At 44.7% G+C, this 21,191-nt stretch overlaps 1 protein-coding gene across 2 annotated transcripts in view; it reads right to left on the bottom strand.

The window, feature by feature from the left end:
• Positions 1–21,191, bottom strand: part of LOC311237742 (glycine--tRNA ligase-like) — a 60,521-nt gene that overhangs the window by 759 nt on the left and 38,571 nt on the right. The gene's annotated exons all lie outside the window — the stretch shown is intronic.

Here is a 21,191-nt window from a genome sequence, read left to right as displayed (position 1 = left end):
ATTCTTAGTGAATACGAATGTATTAAATGGTAAATGGTGTATTTATATAGCGCTTTACAATTTGTTCCTCACATTTGACCCACACACTGACGGCAGAGGCAACCATGCAAGGTGCCAACCTGCTCATCAGGAGCAATTAGGGGTTAAGTGTCTTGCTCAAGGACACTTCCGACACGCTGCGCGGGAGGAGCAGGAATCTAACCGGGAACCTCCAGATGACCAGACAACTGCTCTACCTCCCAAGCCACTGTCGCCCCAACTTAACCCTGCTTTCATGGGCCACTGGAGGAGCTACAGTAGGACAGAGTATATTCAGTCTACAGTTGTAAGGTTTGGTTTTTATTTACTTTCACCTTTAAAAGTCACCCATTCTTGACAACTCGGGTCACGTGTAGTCCCATTTCTTTAATGCATCATGAACAGTGTTGAAGGGAGGCTAGGTTACTCTGAAAGCATAGTTTACTTCACACTGAAAGAAGTTGAACTACAAAGCTACTCCCAAGATAAATATAGTTTGGTTAACTGAAGTTACTTGGAAAAAGTAATTCAAACTACATTCAAACATAACACTTATTTTTTTATAACATCTGCACTGCAATACAAACTTATAACATATAGGCTAACACAAAATGATTGCGAGAAATACCACTCGATTGAAAGTGAAACGTGCATAGTGTGGGCTACTTCTCACTTACACAACCAGATCTGGGGTCTTTATAGAAAAAAAGTGCAAACTTGTAAAACTGCATTTTTATAAACTTAAAACTTGTTTATCTTGAACTGGCATATTTTTAGACCATTACCCAACCATCACAATGGTCACCTGTCAGCATAGCTGTCAGAGCAGAATCTACAACATGAGGGGGAGGGGTTGGTTACAGAGTTTTTACATGGTCCAAATACATGCAATTCCTTTCTTTTCTTTGTAGTTCCAGTAGTTAATCACCTTTTTGACATTCTGAGGTGGAGTTAACTACTAAATTAGAATTTAGTTGAAGTTCGGGCTGGGCTAAGTTGAACTACTAACAAGCTACTGCTAAATGTAGTTAAACTACTAGTTTAATTACATGTAGTGAAATTACTCCCCATCACTGATTAACATTAACCTATTCGGTTGCATCCTGATCCTACAGTATCAAGCAAATTCTGTATTTTCTAACAATGTCACATACCTACTCTGAAATAAAAACTGGTAATCTGATAGATAAATGGTAATGGTATTGCACAAGACAAGCAAATGCTGAGGCAGAGAGAGATAGATATGGAGGTGAGTGAAATGTTTTGTGTGTGTGCCGTGTGCATGTTGCGTGTGTGTGTGAATTAGGGCTGACCCCTATTAATCGATTAGTCGACTAATCGGTCAAAAGGAGCCGTAGTCGACTGGCCAACCTCTTAGTCGAATATAATAATAAATAAAAAAAAATATATATATATATATATTTTTTTTATCATTCTTTCCAAAATAAACGAGGCCTAGAAGCGTGGCTAACGCTAATGGCACGCATACCAGAGGCTAACTGCCTACGAAAACAGGCACAGAGGCACTGAAAGAGGATTTCACCCATCTAATGAACACACTAGACTAGACAAATATCAAGATGTATCCATCAGTGGACCAATTGCATGCTTTTGCAGAGGACAAGAAGCCTTCAGTCGACTCCTTCAGACATTAAGCACCCCCCACAGCCCAAATGGAATGATAATAAAATATATATATATTATACCTTTTTTTATTTATTTTTTCGTCTACCAATAGTCGACTAACGGCAAATGTTGGCCAATCCTAGTCGACTATCCAAATCCTTAGTCGGGAACAGCCCTAGTGTGAATGTGCATCAAAGACTTATTTTATATAGGCTATCGGTGTGCGTGTTCTGTTCATTGAGGCACCAGTGTAACTGAAGTGTAAGTTAACAACAAACATCTCAAGCCGGTATGGACAAATTGAAATTATTTACCTTAACACATTGAGTGCCACGGCCCTTTGACCATATATGGGCTAGAGTGCCAAAAAGGAAGTCAATGGGAGGTCGGGGAAATTTGCGAAGGCTTAAACTATATCTTAAATTATGGCTATGGGTCTAAAACACCCCTCGCTTATCAATGACTTGCTTGCAGTCAACATGTAAGAAACGGATTGTTTTTTCATTGGTACATTTCCGTTTTATAGTGGGGCAGATAAGCTCATATATGGAAGGTATTGTGCATTTTATGAAAGAAGCATGAAACTTTCTACAGTGTTTCTATATACCATGAAGTTTGTTTTCAGACGTGGAAACACTTCTGAATTGACCTCTGGAACTTGTCAGAGGCTGTACACATTTTGGGCTCTCAAAAACATGTTATTTTTTACTTTTTTCCAGGCACAAAGGTATTATATAAAAAAGAAGCGTTGTGGAACCCACTGGTCATCATAAAAGTGCTTTAATAGATCAAATCAGCTCTATAGGATATGGCAATTGGGTTTCATGTCATACAAACACACCTCACACAAACACAAAGACTCAAAAAAGGACTTTCAACAATATGTGTGTTACATTTTATTGAACAGTTGACATCTCTTAACCTACCCTAGTTGTAGTAAGTAGTACCTGCCCTACAATGACATTATTAGTGAGGCCTAACAGTCTCCTGAGCAGGAGCAAAGGGCAGTACACTTGAGGGCAGCCTTTTTGCACTTGCAGCGTGTTGTACACCCTTTCTAGCAACCACAATGGATCAGTTCATAGCAGCTCTGTGATGCTTCTGGAAGGGTGGTCCACAGTGGCTGCCATCCCATTTCTTCTTTCACCCAGCTCCAATCAGCAGGGCTTGGCAGCTGAGGGTCAGGTTCCAAGGCGTTGCTCCAAACATTGGCCTGATAGCTGGCACGCTTAATGTGTTGCACTACCGCAGCCTTCGTTGGGGGCATGTTCTCCAGAGCTCTGGATTTATGAGTGAAGAGCTGTTTTCTAGCTTCATTTACCTGTGGTTTCGCTTGTCCTGTCATACATCAGTACGACAAAGCACTCCAACCGTGACTTGGACAGCTCACTAACATCACCCTGCACCTGCAGGAGCTCATTGAAAGCCTCAGTCACTTCAGGGAAAGCCTTCCAAGTCTGCCATGCTGTTTTCTTTCCTCTTCCAGCAAATGCTGAGACTGTGTCACATCCTGTGAGTGCATGGAACAATGGGAGAGCAGCACAGGTACTTGGACCCAGCTTGTTGGCTATTTCATGAACGCCAATATATCTGAGGTTGGTTCCACTACCAAGAGCAAATCCACATTTCCTCTGGCTTGATCTTCCTAAACATGGCCACAGCCAGGACTACAACATCGGTGTCAACAGTACGAATAGTCACCTTCTTGCAACCCTTCTGAACAGCATCTGACACATGCAGAAGCAAGCGTGTGTCTGCTTCCTCGTGAGAACATGGGGTGAGATTTGTCACGTCACACTGGGGAGGAGAGCAGAGCACCATTTTGCCAATAGTTGTGTAAACTTCTTTTCTCTCATCTGTGATGCAAATGACTTGCTGAGAGAGGAATCCAAACAATTCTGTTTTGTTCTCATTAACACGCAGGAAGTCTTTCCAGTGCTTTGGCAGTGCAGTGGTAGGCATCACCCGTCTCCTGATTCCCTTCCCTCTCTTCTGTCGGGTGGTTCCTTTCAGACTGTCTGGGATATAGATGTCCCAGATAACATCAAGACGCCTTGTTTTCTCAAGCTGGGATTTTGCATATGGCACAAAGACACTATCTGCATAGTCCTGGAAGGTCTTTGCTGGACCAGGATTCAGCATCTGGACCACAGCTGCACCATCAAGGAACACAGCATCAACCACAGGAGGAGGTTGTGAGTCAGTGTCATCAATCATTATGCAGTGCAAGAGGTCTGCTTTTGTACCAAGCCGCATCTTCCCTCCTTGAGATAAAGATGGTGGTGCTTCCTGGTTTTCATGACTGAAGAACTGATCCAGATTGCCATCACGTGTTTGGCAAGCCACATACAGCCGTGAGAAGAGATTGCAATCACGCTTCAGTGCTTCAAGTTGTATCTTCTGCTTTGACTGCGTTTTCACTGGTGGGCAGCTGAACAGAGGCAATTTGTTCTTGGGCAGGGTATCCGTGACTGGCTTTGTTTGCTGCTCCAGGCGTTCTTCCACAAAGGTATTGTACTGTTGTGCACCAAGGGACTCCACTGTCCTTACTGTGTCTGCAACAGATGAACTCATGATGTCTTTAGATCAAGCACCAGGAGATCCTGACTCTTCAAGAAATGGGTTCCCAATCTCTTCGATCACTGCTGTGAGGGACCTAACATGTGAAGGTTTCTTGCACTGCTGGCTGCTGCTCGTGGTGATGATTTTCACTTTCTGGGGTGCTTTCATTCTCGAAATCTGTAGTCATTCTGGCCATTTCTGGACTTGCCACCATTCAGCGATGCAGTGCCCCAGGATTCCCTGTCAGGCCAACTGCTCCACCAGATCCTTTGATGAGTGCGTTGTTCCGTTTGTGGCAGTGGTCAATTGCAATAGCAGAGAATTTGTGACTTGTTTTATGCACAACAAACTTTCCAACACGGAACTCCTCCAGGATGGCTGGATGTTTATAAGAGAGGACCATCATGTCACGGACATGCATTGATAGCCACCTGGAGTAGCGAGTGTGGTCCAGAGCAAACATCCAGGCTAGTAGCTGTGTGAGGCTATGTGTCCACTAAAAGCCTTTTTTTCAAGGCGGACCGCTTTGAAAAGAAAAAAAAAAAAAGCTCAGAGCATTTTTCTGAGGCTCGCGCCAGCCGCGGCTCCGCCCCTTCCTCGATTAGTTACATTGATGAGCGTGCTCCTTTCCAAAAGTTCAACTTTATGAGCTGGGAGCGCTCCGACCAAAAACGCTGCCGCCGAGAGCTCATAAAACGTGAGGCGCGGCGCTGGGAAGAGGAGCGCGCCTGTCACGTCTCCAGCATAGAAATTAATGACAGAAAGGAGCCGACAACTCATAAAACGTCCCTGGTGGACACAAGCCCTGAGGGTTTCCACATGGGGCAATGCAGCTTCTATGTAGAAGGCTGGGCTGGATCAATCAGGATATGGCGTTTTGACATGATGCAGGCAGTGTTGCATCAAATTGCTGAAGAGTGTCGTAGGCTGCCTTGCCAGTAGTTAGCTGACACATACAAAAATCCTGTAGTGAACATGAACATACCATATTGTAGATGCAAGTATATATTGGTATTATTTTACGCATGCATTTATTTTTGTACATATTTAGTGAGAAAAATGTCATTAACACCCTCTTTGGAGGAATTAATGGTGAAGAGGTTGGAGGTGGATTGGCTAACATTACACAATGGCTAGCTAGGTAGCTAATTGCTAGCTACCTACAGTACATCATCAACAGCTAGAAATAGTATTTGATCAATAAGAACATGATACAAATTCTCACCTGTCCATACATCAAAATCTCTTCTCTTCTCTTCTCTCATGTGCACTCTTTTCAGGGTACTGCCCTCTGCTGGTCTACTTCCGTAAAATCATGCAACAAACTGACACATGGACACAAGGCCATGGCTGAGCAAGTGAATGTCTTTATTAGAACAAAACTGCCATTTTAACAAACATATATATTATTATAAAGGAGAATAATGGGACGAAAAGTGGAAAAATGCAATGCCGAGGTCAATGACCCCTCAAGGTCACCAGAGGTCAGTCTGAAAGTGTTTCCACATCTGAAATCAAACCTTGGGGTATGTAGATGATATGCTGAAAGTTTCATGCTTCTTTCATAAAATGCACAATTAGTTTGCTTAACCGCCCCACTATTATACCGTTTTGAATATGAGTATAGTTTGAGAGTTCTAGTAATTCCAGAGAAATTCCACGATAGCTCTTGTGGAATACACAAAACACATTGTCATTTTTCGGCTGATTTATGAATAGTTTTCAAATAAACGCTAGATTATCGATAGTATGTGTACTTATGCACGCTAGAGAAGCGGGCTGAAAAATATATTATCCATGACCTGGTCAGCGCTAACGTCATACACACACACACACAGGCTGAGAAAAAAACATCTGATTAACCCAATACTGGTAAAATAGAGTCCTTACCTCACATCAGATGTTCTGCAAAAAGATTTATCCAATTCCTGATCGCCATTCCAAATATTGATCGCGTTTATTGATCCAACGTTATAGTGCAAAACACAATCGAAATCTGCTCCCAGCCTCCCCAGTGAATGTGGTATACGATACTGCTTGCCAGAGAAGGGAAAAACCCGGACCGGACTTTTTTTCTGATGCACATGCCCACCCAATCCAATCCAATGATGTGCAATACCATCCAGGAGACGATAGGCGGCGGTATTTGCCCTTTGAGCTCAGAGCCATTCCCAATGATAACGTCAGGCTGGATGGATGAAAAATGAAATATTGCTAATAAAAGCAAAAACGAGAAAAAAACAAGAAAGTTAAGACGACTAATCTCGTCGTTGGCAATCAATGTGTTAATCAAAGTAAATATTTATTACAATATCAGGGTTTTAAACAGTAATTCAGAACTGCACTATTGCATTATTTTACTCTGTCTATTCTATTTTTACTCTTTTATTACTGTCTATTTAAAAATGATCTACATTATGTGTATCAGTGACCGTAAACAAAGAGGCCTATTAACACTTTGGCTGCCAGGAAACGCTTAAAAGAGTCATTCCCGGCCATGCTCAAGTTGCCGGAGGACGCTTTACAGCGTCCTTATATCAATATTTCAAAAATCTGCGATCGGATTCATATGTCCCCTCCGCTGGCCTGAGATCCACCAGGAGGACCCACTGAGCTCTCTGGCGGTTCAGGAGCGCCATCTGGTGGCCGATCGGCGCAATCGCTTAACAGGAAGTGGCATAGAGGTTGTGCTGGACGGCCGTATTACTTCCGGGCACTCGCTATAGGTCCCGGCATTCTAGCTTGTCACAATACACAGCGATCGATTGCCAATAACTCGATAAACAACATGATTTGGACGTATATACCATTATACAAGCTGGAGATGGACCGGGTAAATCTACATCCCATAATGATAAAATTTCTACTCTACGATGATCGCCCAACGGCGCGCGGAGACTGGGGTGAGTTTTAGCGTGTAATGTTACTGTCTTCGATACTAACTGCTATTATCAACATTTGACCCACATTAGATGATTGGTATAACGCTGCCCACGGAATTATAAACGCCCCCTAGCCCATCCGGTCAACATCAGATGACGTGTAGTAACTTCTAGAAGTACGTCTAGTTGGAATTTTTTATATCGCGCTGATTGCCATAAAACTGTATTGCATCATCAATATAATGTATTTGGGGCTATGTTTAACGTTGCTACACAATGAACAATACATATAGGACTTTGAATGGGCCCTAATAATGGCAATGTAGCAATAGAATTTAAAAAGTTATAGCCATGCAAAGAAGGGGTACTTCTCCATAGACAAATAGAGCCGGCAACCTATGGTATATCATGAATTTAACCCATGGCAACCAAAGTGTTAAGATGTTAGATCCTAATACGAAAAACGATGTGATTTAATGTTCTATGTCTTATCTTGACTTTGTCTATTTTGATGCTCGTTTTGTACTTATTTTATGTCTGCACTTTATGCATTGCTTTTGAGCTGCAATTCTCTTATGAAAGGTGCTATATAAATAAAGCGTATTATTATGGAATGAAGTGATCCTGTGACCACTTTGGAACAGAGAGTGCTGTTGTGACTGTAACGGCCAAAATGGACTTAATGTGCAGTGGATTTATGTGACCAGGGGGTGGCGCTTCTTTTATTTAAGCGTCAGGTACACCTGTAGGAGGAGGAGTTTTGACCGAGAAAAGGGCAATGGTTTTTGACCGCACGCACGCGCCACAGGGCGAAATGTTTGTAGGCAATTAGATATTGTATTCATTATTATTTAATCAGTTTAAGGAACAAAAGCGAGGATATTCTGGTTTTGGTATGAGACCAGGAGTATAACGGCGCGTCAGCCAGTCTAGCTGCGGGATCAAAACTGCTCTGTAGCTCCGTATAAGACGGGAGCTCCTTTAATATTAGTCAAAAACCCTGCACCAGTTAGACTCTCGTTTGGAGACTGGGGAAGATTCGCTGCGTTTGGGACGTCGGAGAAATCTCCACCGGAGGAAGACGAGGAGCTGCTGTTGTCGTTGTGGAGGAAGAGGATTCTACTGTTTGCTGCTGCATCGGGGAGCCGCTTGCAGCCGCTCGTGGACGAGGAAACACACCGGTGCTGACCCGAAGTTTGGCTGAGGATCAGTACTGGACCGCGAGTACTGGTCCGTGAGCGACAGCATGGTACCCAACGCAAGGAGGTATGTTTATAGCGCTATATAAATACATGACCATGTAAAAATTGTGTGCACACATAACTTGGGGCCGAGCATAAATCCATGGTTGCTGAAGTGGAATAACACTTGACTACGCAGACCTTTTTGTATTGACTTCGTTGCGCGACTCGTCACCAGCCATCTCGTTTTAACTCAGACTATCTAATAACATGGAGACGCGCAAACCGGCGTCAAACGTTTCCATGGAGACCACAGTGCCCTCCGCTGCTAGCGGTGACGTCACTGGGAAACGTGTCGTTAAAATGACTGCCAAGGCTGTTGCAGAACATTGTGGCAAATTGGAAGCCAGCAGAAAACGTAAATTTAACATGGCAGCCAAGATAAAAGATGCAATTCTTGGTTTCATGTTAAATAATGAGAAGGAAAAAGTAGAGAATGCTCTTACAGATTTGAGTCAGGTGTGTTATGAGGCGAAATGCATACATGACAATCTGTTGGGTTATACGTTACATGATGAAAAAGAAGAACAAGACACCTGGTTTAAAGCAAAAATGTTGTCAAACAATGAGTGTATTTCAAATGCAAAACTGTGGGTTTCAAATATTGAAGGTATAACGAATGTACATGATTAAAATTATGGTAAAACAACTGAAGGTGATATGCATTTAATTGATGATGGTATTGCTCCAAATGACAGTGTGTCAAACATTGTGAGCAAATATTCAAAAACAAGTAGCAGGTCATCTGCCAGGATTTTAGCTGAAGCCGATAGAGCTGCACTTCTCGCTCGTGCTGATTCTCTAAAAGAAAAACATGCTTTGGAGGAGCAGGAACTAAAGTTGAAGGAGCAGGAACTACAGTTGAAGAGGAAAAAGGAAGAACTGGAGGTGGACACTGAATTGGCTGCAACCACTGCAAGGTTGGCCGTGTTGCACTCCTCTGAAAGTAAGCGTTCATCTCGTGCACCTTCAAATGCAATGAATTCCTATTTTGAAAAGGAACACCACAAGGTCTTAAATCATGTTGCAAGAGAATACCAACATGGGACATTAACACAACGAAGTAAATTGACACAATTGTCAATACCACCAAACAAGCCTGTGGATGTGAGACCAAAGGAACGTGGTCAATGGCATAGCACTGCTACTAACCGCCAATATAACCACAATCACAAGGAACAGGAAAGCAGAATGGGAACAACTGATAATGTTCAAATCAATTCAAACCAACCTGCAAACATGCTTACCATCATGGAGAGGCAAAATGAGATAACTGCTGCTCTGGTGCAGCAACAGCATTCCAGGTCTCTGCCACCACAAGATATCCCAACCTTTGAAGGTGACCCTCTCCAATACAGAACATTCATCAAAGCATTTGAACAAGGAGTGGAGGAAAAGGCAACAGAAGCTGATGCTTTGTATTATCTGGAGCAGTTCACAAGAGGACAGCCACAAGAATTGGTGCGTAGCTGCCAGCATATGGCTCCTGAGCGTGGTTACGCAGTGGCAAAGGGTCTTCTTAAAGAACACTTTGGAAATCAATACAAAATAGGAAATGCCTACATGCAAAAGGCCTTGGCATGGCAAACAATAAAATCTGAGGATGTCAAGGCACTTCAAGCCTACTCCTTATTCTTGCGTGGCTGCTGCAATGCAATGGAGGAGCTTCAGTACATGCAGGAGTTGGACATGCCTGCCAACATGAGGGCCATAATATCAAAATTGCCATTCAAGATGAGGGAGCAATGGAGGAGTACGGCTCACGGCATCATGGAACACACCCAGGAAAGAGCTCACTTCGAGGATATGACTACGTTTGTGGAGCGACATGTCAGCATTCTTTCTGACCCTCTGTTTGGTGACATACAAGATCCAAAATCTGGTGTGGTTGGCACAACATCTCACCAGGTTTGAACATATCCCAACAGAGTGAAAAGAAACATTGTCGCCACCACAGTAACATCTATGGACATATCTGAGAGAGCCAATGAGCTGTCATCACCAACACCCGGTACAGTGAATGCTAGGAGAGCTGGATGCCTTTGCTGTGCTCGCAGTCACTCATTGGAGGAGTGCAAACAACTGCAGGAGAAGAGGCACAAGGAGAAAATGTACTTTCTGAGGGAAGAGGGAGTTTGCTTTGCATGCTTATGTGTTGGTCACATGAGCAGAGATTGCGAAAGGCGCTTGATATGCAAAGTTTGTGGTCAAACTCACCCCACCCTGCTTCACATCAAAAGGCAACCATCTTCTCCAGAACAGTTAAAGGAACCATCCAATAAGCATCCAACTTCACTGCAAACATGTGGACATACAGGGGCCGGTAAGGACCGGTGTTTGTTATCCATTCTCCCTGTACGTGTGAAAGCAGCAAAAGGAAATGCCATCATACAAACCTACGCCTTCTTAGACCCTGGTAGCTCAGCCACATTCTGCTCTGAACGCCTAATGCAGAGGCTGAATATCACAGGCAGAGGAACCACCTTCCTACTGAGCACCATGGGGCAAGACGGTTGTTCCAGCTTACTCCTTGACTGGGTTGGAGGTAGCTGGTTTGGACAGCGATGACTTTTATGTTCTTCCGGAAGTTCTCACACAGAAGAAAATGCCAGTCACGGCTGAGAACATGGTGACACCTGAAGAACTGTCTAAATGGTCATATTTGTCCAACGTACACATCCCACGCCTAAAAGCAAATGTCGACCTGTTGATTGGAACCAACACTCCCAAGATATTGGAACCTTGGGAGGTCATCAACAGTCACGGGAATGGCCCGTATGCTATAAGGACAGTGAATGAAATGAATGAAAAACTTTATTTAACAGATTGCAGAATGGGTACAATACAGTACGGCTCAATACATACAATTGTTAAGGGGATGCAGACCTGAGAAAGACGTTTGTCTTGTTTCCATCAGGGTCCCCCATTTTCAATTCATATAGACATTTATGACATACACAACATACATGACATTTATGGCATAGGGACATATAGGTATTTAGTACTGATACATTTGTGACATAGGCGGTATTCAAATATACAGTACTGTTACCCCTAGATCCTGACAGAGTATATACATATGATGGGGAGGGGACTGTACATTAGGAGGGGGTGGGTGGGTGGGAGGGAAATATACATACGGCGGGGAGGGAATATATACATGCGGTGGGGAGGAGACTGTCTATTAGGAGGTGGTGGGGGTTTTGGGCATTTACGGTGGCCAGTTTCGAATTGCAGCCTCCCGTAGGTGCTCTTTAAGGGCGGTTTTGAATGTGGGCAGGGATTCACATTCCTTTACAGCTTTGGGTAGGGCGTTCCACATTGTTGTGGCATAATTGCGAAACGTGTTTAGTCCCTTGTTTGAGCCGAATCTGGGTTTAACATGATTTGTTGAGCTTCCTCTGGTGTAGTGGTTGTGGTATTCACTGACCTTTGGGAAGTATTTTGACATGTACATGGGCACCCCGGTCGTATAGTGTATCTTGTAGACCAGGCCCATTTCAAGTTGCTGTACTCTGTCGTCTACTCTAAGCCATCCTAGGTTGGCAAAGTGGGCAGGGGTGAGGTGGGTTCTGGGGTTCAGGTCAAGTAGTAGTCTGACCAGTTTGTTTTGTGATGTTTGTAATTTTGTTTTAAGCGCCTTTGAGGTGCTTTGGTACCATGAGGTGCACGCATAGTCATAGTACCCTTGAATGAGTGCTCCTGCCAGAGTCTTCAGGGTATTCTTGTTTACCAGAGAGGAGATCCGGTACAAGAATCTAGTTCATTGGTTGACTTTTTTTTATTACATTGGATGCCATTTTGTCACAGGAAAGATTTGCCTCTAGGATGGAACCCAGGTAGGTAATTTCGTCTTTCCTTGTGACAATATTGTCACCCACTGTAACTGAGAAGCCGTCGGTCTTGCTGAGTTTGTTATTTGAACCGAAGAGAATGGACTCTGTTTTGCCCATGTGTAATGATAGTTTGTTATCAGCGAGCCATATGCAGATTTTGCCTAGTTCCGTGCTGAGGGTTTTTTCAACCTGCAATTTGTTCTTGTCAGAGACCAGCAGGGCTGAGTCGTCCGCAAACAGGAACAAGTTGCAGTCACAGGCTGACGACATGTCATTTGCATAAATTAGGAAGAGTAGCGGTCCTAGTATGCTTCCTTGTGGAACACCACAGCTCACTGTGAGGGGGGGGGATAGAGTACCGTTTACCTCTACCATCTGTTCTCTCCCCTCCAGGTAGGATTGCATCCAGCTCACTGATAGGCTATCAAAACCAATTGCTTTTAGCTTGTCCATTAGAATGGAGTGATTGACAGTGTCGAAGGCCTTTTGTAGGTCCAGCATGACCATGCCGCAGTATTTGCCAGCGTCCACCTCTTGTTTGATGTGGTCGTTCAAATAGAGGAGGCATGTGTCAGTGGAGTGGGACGTTCTGAAGCCAGATTGGAATTCGTAGATTAGGTTTTTTTCCGCCAGGTACTTTTCGACCTGTTCGTAGACTATTTTCTCCATGACTTTCGAGATGGAGGTAAGAATAGAAACAGGGCGGTAGTTGCCTGGGTCTAATTTGCTGCCCTTTTTGTGTAGAGGGGTCACTCTCGCAATTTTGAAGTCCTTGGGGACGTGCCCCTGTCTTATAGAGAGGTTTATTATGTGTGTGATGACTGGGGTGATGGCGGCTGCTGCGTCTCTGAGGAATTTGGAGGGGATGTTGTCATGGCCAGTGGCCTTGTTAGGTTGGAGGGCGCTCAATTTTTTGAGTACCTCATCGGTTGTTACCATTTCAAGTTTGAAGTCGTCTTTGTGGACCCCTAGGTTTTTGTAGTATGCTACTATGTGTTCTACCCCATAATGCCCTGAGTGGGAGGGTAGTTTGTTTACCAGTGTTGTGGCTATGTTTGTGAAGAAGATGTTTAAGTAATTGGCTACATCCAGCTTGTCTGTGATGAGCGTGTTGTCCGTCTTTATGTTTATGTTTGAGAATCTGGTTTTAAGTTTTTTACTGCAGCCTAGTTGATTATTGAGTAATTTCCAAAGTTCGTGGGGTTTGTTTTTGTTTTCCTCAGTTTTGTCGTTGATGAAATTTCTTTTTGCGGTTCTGATCATGGTGTTTACGTCATTTCTTAGTCTGTTTCTTTGGATTTTTAGTTCAACCACGTGGGCTTGGAGTTCACTGTTTGATCTTTGGGAAAGCTTTGTCTGACTTTTATGAAGTTCAGAGCATTTTTTGTCTCTGGTTTTCATAGCGGCCAGTATTTCAGTGTGCATCCATGCCTCAGCGCGATTTTTAACCCTGGTGGTTCTTATCGGTGCCATGTTGTTGAGTATTGCTGTGAATTTGGTTTTGAATCCAAGCCATGTTTCTTCAACCTGTGTACCACTGAGCTCATCTGACCAGTCCAAGCTCCCCAGTTCTAGGTTAAAGGCCTCTCTAGAGTAAGTTTTGAGGTCTCTAGATGTGACTGTTTTGTGACAGCCGGCCTTCTGTTTTAGCTTTTTGCGGGTACAGAAAATCATATAATGATCACTTAACCCGCATGCTATCACCCCTTTACTGGAGATCATGGACTTGTCAGAGGTCAAAATGAGGTCAATGGTGGTTTGTGTCGAATCGCATACCCTTGTGGGTTGTGTGATTAGCTGGCTGAAACCGTGCAGGTCAGAAAATCTACTGAAGGCCTTGAAGACGGGTGCTGATTTACGCAGCATATCCGTGTTCCAGTCCCCAATAAGAATTTTTTCTACCCCCTCCACCCCAGCTAAACACCCATCAAGTGTGTCATAAAAGCCACTCTGTTCTGGTGGTCTATAGATTGTGCCTACTAGTACTGGTTTCGCCCTGTCTAATAAGATTTCAATCCAAACAGTTTCAATTTCATCATGGTTAAGGTCAGTACGGTTGATGTATTTGGTATCCTTGTGTATATACACACAGACGCCACCTCCATACTGGTTCCTATCCCTCCTGACTATTGAGTAGTTTTCAATTTCAATCTCTGGATCCTGTACAGATGAGTCTAATTTTGTTGCTGTGAAACACAATATGTTAGCCTTACCGTTTAAAAACAACTGTTTGATTTCAGCCAGTTTAGGTCTCAGGCTATTTGTATTTAGATGAAATATGTGAAGTCCATTTTTGCTTGTAATAAGATTGACGTCGTCACAGTTGAGGTAACTCTGTTCAATTGTGTCCTGTCCTGTGGTGGGGGGAGGGGGGGCGTTGTTGCTGTTTGTGCCATGGGTGGGGAGGGGGGGAGGGGGTGATGCTTTGTCCTTTGCTGGAGTCTGTCTTCCTTTGTGTGAAAGCCCGCGATGTGGGGGGGGGGGGGCTGGTTGATTACAGATATGTCTGATTGTACTCCATTGTGGGGGAGGGGGGGTGCCTTTTGTCCTGGCCTCGGCCCGGGTAGACTAGCTGGCATGGCGGCCTTGGCGGGGCCAGCCAAGCTAACCGTCGGGTCCTTGGTGGTCTCGATGTCCCGCGCCGCTCTCCCTTTAGCCACTCGCCGAGTCCGCTGGGGCTTCTGTGAGGGTATGTCGCCGCTTGCTGGTCGGCTGGTGCAACTGCTGGCTGAAGCGTCAATTGCGTGGATGCTGTTGATCTCCGGCGCCGGTGTGAGGAGCGATGCCTCGCTGTTTTGTCCCCGCGACGTGCTGGGCGCCTCGGTTGCGAACCCCGGTTCCTTCCCTCTCGCTGTGGCCTCTCGTGGGTTCTTTTGCAGAGGTGGCAGAGGAGGAATGTTGCCGTTGATCATGTCGTTAGCCGCAGTATGTGTGGGTAGCCGTTGATCTGTTGTGCTGGCTGCTGCTTCTTGGGTCAGCAGATTTGACTGTAGTCTCTGGTTCCGTGTCATTACGGGACCAGGGTTCTGATGAATGTCACCCGACATGAGCAGGTATAATAAAAACATTGATCTCTTATTACACTTGCCTGCCGGGGGTAATTTCTTTCGTTCCGGATTTGCAGTAAGTACTGTGTGGATGGTCGTGGCTCCGAAGGCTGGATGTTTCCTCTCCGAGCCCGTTAACAAATAGAAGTCGCAATGGGACTGCTGTTTTACGTTTTCGCTACCCTCCACTTCTGTCTGGAGTTGCTGCTTGAGTTGTGAATTCAGGTACAAATCCATAATCCACAGGAGGGAAAGTAGAAAATGCGCAAAGTACTTTTTTGTTGTTGCTCTGTTGCGTTGGTTACGGGAGCTACGTAAAATGCGACCGTCCATGTTGAAGCCGGAAGCCGAATGAACCAGACACTCTATACCAGTGTTGGCTGTTTACTGCAGAGCAGGAGGGACTGGGTCGTTAATGGTCCACTAAATGGAAACAGTGGTGTTGTGGAGTCAGAGTTTCCCTCTGCTACAGTGAACAGGATCACTGTGTGCAGACGGGAAGAAATGCTGGCCGATCAGGACAAACACGACTTCAAAGAAGTAGCTGTGAAGGAGAAGGAAGTGTCCAGAGAAGACCTAAGCCATCTGGAAAAATTGGAAAGTTCAGCAGTGCTTCAGGAGGAAAGGTACTGCTTGAAATTACCTTTTAACAAGGAGGTCTGTCTGCCCAACAATGTGGGAGTGACTAGGCTGGATACAGCGTTTGACGATAGCCTCTTGAGAGTTGTAGGAAGATTGAGCAGAGGATCAACACCAGAGGAAGCTAAACCTCCACTCATTCTCTCCAAGGACCAGCATGTTTCAATGCTCATTCTCAAGCATGTACACCAGAATTGGAGACATGGTGGAAGGACTCACAGAATGTCCAAAGTGAGGAAGAAATGTTGGATCACCAACACCCATGCAGCTGAGAAGATCATCGCTGAATGCAGCTTTTGCAAACACTACAGTTCAAGTTTCTTTAATAGTTGTCATACAGAAGTACAGAATACTTTTATACAAAATGCTTCTTACTGTTACGCTGCAGAGACTGTGCAAGACAAGATAAGTATGAAATAAAATAACATAGTATAGCATGTAAATTAGAAGTAAAAAATGAGGTCACAGTGTTCAGTATAGACATATGTACAATGTTCGATGCATAATAGACGTAACTGAGTTACCATATAACAATATACTATGCAGTGTACTAATATACAATACTATATAGTGCAAAGCAGAAATGGGATGAGGTACAATTTAGGTACAATTTACAGTAGGTGTATGAGTTGTAGTGCAAATCCTTTATCAATAAATATAAAGTGTGTTTGTGTGATCTAAAGTGTGGAGAGTGGGTGCTGCAGTGTGTTGTTTGTTTAAGTGAGTGTGTGGGTGTGTGTGCTATGTGCAATTGATGGTTGTTGCATAGTGTTTATTGTTCGTTGAGCAGCCTGATGGCCTGGGGATAGAAGCTTCTTCTGAGTCTTTCTGTGCTCGCCTTAAGACTGGTATCGCTTGCCTGACCGCAGCAGTTCAAAGAAGCAGTTGTTCGGGTGGCTGGAGTCCTTGATGATTCTCTTCGCCTTCCCCCTGCACCGCTTGTTGTAAATGTTCTGGAGGGTGGGAAGCCCCCCTCCAATTGTGCGTTCGGCTGAACGTGTCACTCTTTGTAGTCTGCTTCGGTCTTGTGCAGTGCTATTCCCAAACCAGGAGGTGATGTTGCCAGTCAGGATGCTCTCTATTGTACATGAGTAGAAGTTCCTAAGGATCTTCTGACTGACTTGGAACTTCCTTAGGCGCCTGAGGAAGTAGAGGCGTTGTCGTGCCTTCTTCACAACACTGTCAATGTGTGTGGTCCATGTCAAGTCCTCGGATATGTGGGCTCCGAGGTACTTGAAACTGTTCACTCTCTCAACCGGTGCCCCGTCGATGCTGAGGGGGCTGTAGTCCTTGACCCCCGACCTCCTGAAGTCCACAATCATCTCTTTTGTTTTGCTGACGTTCAGGGAGAGGCAGTTCTCCTGACACCACTGTGACAGATTCTCTACCTCTTCCAGGTAGGCCCTCTCGTCGTTGGCAGAGATCAGGCCCACCACTACTGTGTCATCAGCAAATTTGATGATTGTGTTGTTGTTCCGCTGTGCCACGCAGTCATGTGTGTACAGGGAGTAGAGGAGGGGGCTCAGAACACAGCCCTGGGGGGCCCCTATGTTGAGCATGATGGATGAGGTGGTGCAGTTGCCTGCTCTTACCACCTGGGGTCTGCCCGTCAGGAAGTCCAAGACCCACTGGCAGAGGTCATAGTTCAAGCCCAGGTCCCTGAGCTTGGCTATGAGTTTGGAGGGGACTATGGTATTGAATGCTGAGCTGTAGTCGATGAACAGCATTCTCACATAGTTCCCCTGCCTCTTGTCCAGGTGTGATGCTGCTGTGTGCAGCACATGGGCTATGGCGTCCTCCGTGGACCTGTTGGGGCGATATGCAAATTGCAGGGGGTCCAGGTTGATGGGGAGGGAGGAACAGATGTAGCCCTTCACTAGCTTCTCAAAGTTCTGTATGAACCGTAATTCATTATAGTTCATTGTAAAATAGCAACAGTAGTGTAATTATGGTCAAAACCCTATAAATAGCATTTGGAATAATAGATCTTTCTCTCAGAATGAATGCAGCATGGTTTATATAGCGTTATCGGAATATACGGGGTGTAGGCTACTGACTGACTGCGCTCCGCCAGTGTTGAAACTAATGCACAGAAGCTCATTTCCTTGTTGTAATAATATATTCTACCACTGGGCGTCAGCTAAGTGTGCTCAGAGCTGTGCGTAGACATAAGCACAAAGTCAAGTTCAAGTTGAAATTGATGAATCCCACTCTTTGCTTAGAAATGAACGTACGCACAGGGTAAGCACAAATCTGTGCGTAAGACACGTTGATGAATGAGGGCCCAGGTCTGGGGAGCAGTGGTTAGACAATTCCTTTGCGTTGCCTATATCGCACCACTCCTTGTTTATCATGAAGGCAATGCCGCCTCCTTTCGTCTTTAGTGACTCTGCCGTCCGGTCCTTGCGGAGAACGAAGAAGTGGTCTGCCGGTTCTATTGCATGATTCGGGACATCTGGAGACAGCCAAGTTTCTGTGAAACAGAGGACATTACAGTCCCGAATGTCCCTCTGGAATTGGATCCGTGCTCTGATGTCGTCCAGTTTATTTCCTATCGATTGCACATTGGCCAACAATATGCTGGGCAATGTGGTTCTGTGTCGTTTGGACCTCAGTCTGTTCCGGACCCCGGCTGCTCTTCCTCGCCGTCGCGCCTTCTCCTTGCCTCGGCCACAACAAAGGATCTCGGCGGGCCACTGCTGCTGTTCAGCAATCCGATCCAGAGAGCAATCCAATCGGTACGTTTTCCTTAATCCAATGTCAATGATTGACTGACGGTCATACACATATAATGCACCAACAGTTGGTGCAAATAAAACTCTTAATACTATAAAAATTAACAAAAGAAAGCACAGTCTCGACGGAGCGATCAGAAAGGCAGCCGTTCGGTGCAGCGCCATTCTCTCCTATGGGACAGTGCAGTGGAGCAAAAGATGGCGGATCTTCCAGCAGACAGAATCCTTCCCGACCTACCACCTTTTGCCAACACAGGGGTGGATGAAGAAAGAGGAAACAGGAAAGGAGGAGGAACAGGAAGTCGAAGAACCAGGAAAGGAGGAGGAGCCAGGAGTGCTAACTCGCTTCAGAGAGGAACCGGTGGCATTCATGGGTGACATTCAAGCCATGTTCCACCAGGTGAAGGTCGCTGAGGAAGACAGTGATTTTCTGTGCTTTCTCTGGGACAAGAGGAAAAGGAGTTTGGCAGCTGGAGATATTGTAGTCGTCATGGACTCTTCAGCTCCTCGTGGGTCCTGGCCACTTGGCAGGGTTCTGGAGGTCTTTCCAGACGAACAAGGTCTGGTGCGTTCTGTAAAATTGCAGACTAAAAGTAGCACCATTGTAAGGCCAGTGACAACTGTGTTTGGTTCATGAAGTGTAGATGCACTTAATCCATAACATGTTTTGGCTCTTATTTGTTTTGTTTATTTATTTTTTGAATTGTTATGTCTGCCTGCCTTAACAATTAGGGGCCGGTGTGTAACGGCCAAAATGGACTTAATGTGCAGTGGATTTATGTGACCAGGGGGTGGCGCTTCTTTTATTTAAGCGTCAGGTACACCTGTAGGAGGAGGAGTTTTGACCCGGAAAAGGGCAATGGTTTTTGACCGCACGCACACGCCACAGGGCGAAATGTTTGTAGGCAATTAGATATTGTATTCATTATTATTTAATCAGTTTAAGGAACAAAAGCGAGGATATTCTGTTTGCACGGTGAATCAAATAAATATCATTTTCCAAGTAAAGCTGCCTGCATTGCGTCATTGGGACAAGGACTGTTTTGGTATGAGACCAGAGCCCTCATTTATCAAGTTTTCTTGGAAAGTATTCTATTTTCGTTCTTAAGCACAGAATTTAGAATGTGTGCACGCACAAAAAAAAACGGGATTTATCACACGTGCGTACACAGGTCCTCAGGGGTGTAAAGTACTTGAGTAATTGTACTTCATTACAATACTTAAGTACTGTTTTGGGGGATTTGTACTTTACTCAAGTATTATTAGGTTTGTATACTTTGTACTTTTACTCCATTACATTTCAGAGAAAAAAAACATACTTTTTACTCCTTACATTTAAAATGCAGACCTACAAAGTACAAAGTACAAATCTCGCAGGTCCAACCATTTTAATTAGTATATTTGAATTGTTTATCTGGCCAAACTAACGTTAACGTTATTAATCCTGCGACCGCAGGTAAACAGCCAATCAAATCCCCATCAATGGAAAATGAACCCGCCCATACCCATGCTGATTGGTCCTTGTGCAAGACTAGAAAGCGGGGATCTTTGATTAAACACCTGCTATCAGAAGAATAGACAGTCAGAGTGACAAGACATAGAAGATGGCCACAATGAATGATGAAGAGGACGAAACGGTCGGCGACGGCGTGGATGGACAAGACGAGCATCCATGGCCCTATCTACATAAAAAATACATAGTTCAAGGACTCCAACCTTAGTGTTGTTGAGTTGCCATCATTCAAAAACCTGATAAATGGTTTGCGATCAAGCACTAACGTCATTACGAGGCCCACTGTCCGCTCGAAGATCAGCAAAGCTGCTCAAACCATGAACGAGAAAGTCACTGCTGCTATGAGTGAAGTTGAATGGATCGCGACAACAACAGATTGCTGGACAGCCAGACGAAGAAGTTTCATTGTGGTAACCGCTCACTGGATCGACACTGAAAGCTTTGAAAGGCGTTCTGCTGCAGAAGACTGAAGGGCTACCATACTTTCAATGTTTTGGCCAGTGCCTTAAACGACATTCACTTGGAGTACAAAATCTGCATTATGCGGTGGTTAATATTGTGATATTATTCAGGGTATACTCCAGTATTCTGTCTTTAATATTGTGATATTATTCAGGGTATACTCCAGTATTCTGTGGTTAATATTGTGATATTATTCAGGGTACTCCAGTATTCCGTCTTTAACACTTTGGCTGCCAGGAAACGCTTAAACACGTCATTCCCGGCCATGCTCAAGTTGCCGAAGACGCTTTACAGCGTCTTTGATATCAATATTTCAAAAATCTGGGACCGGATTCATATTTCCCCTCCGCTGGCCTGAGATCCACCAGGAGGACCCACTGAGCTCTCTGGCGGTTCAGGAGCGCCATCTGGTGGCCGATCGGCGCAATCGCTTAACAGGAAGCGCCATAGAGGTTGTGCTGGACGTCCGTATTACTTCCGGGCACTCGCTATAGGTCCCGGCATTCTAGCTCGTCACAATACACAGTGATCGATTGCCAATAACTCGATAAACAACATGATTTGGACGTATATACCATTATACAAGCTGGAGATGGACCGGGTAAATCTACATCCCATAATGATACAATT

The sequence above is a fragment of the Notolepis coatsorum genome (genome assembly GCF_963971535.1).
Source record: "Notolepis coatsorum genome assembly, chromosome: 12".
NCBI lineage: Eukaryota > Metazoa > Chordata > Actinopteri > Aulopiformes > Paralepididae > Notolepis > Notolepis coatsorum.
This window is presented reverse-complemented; position numbering and strand designations above follow the sequence as displayed.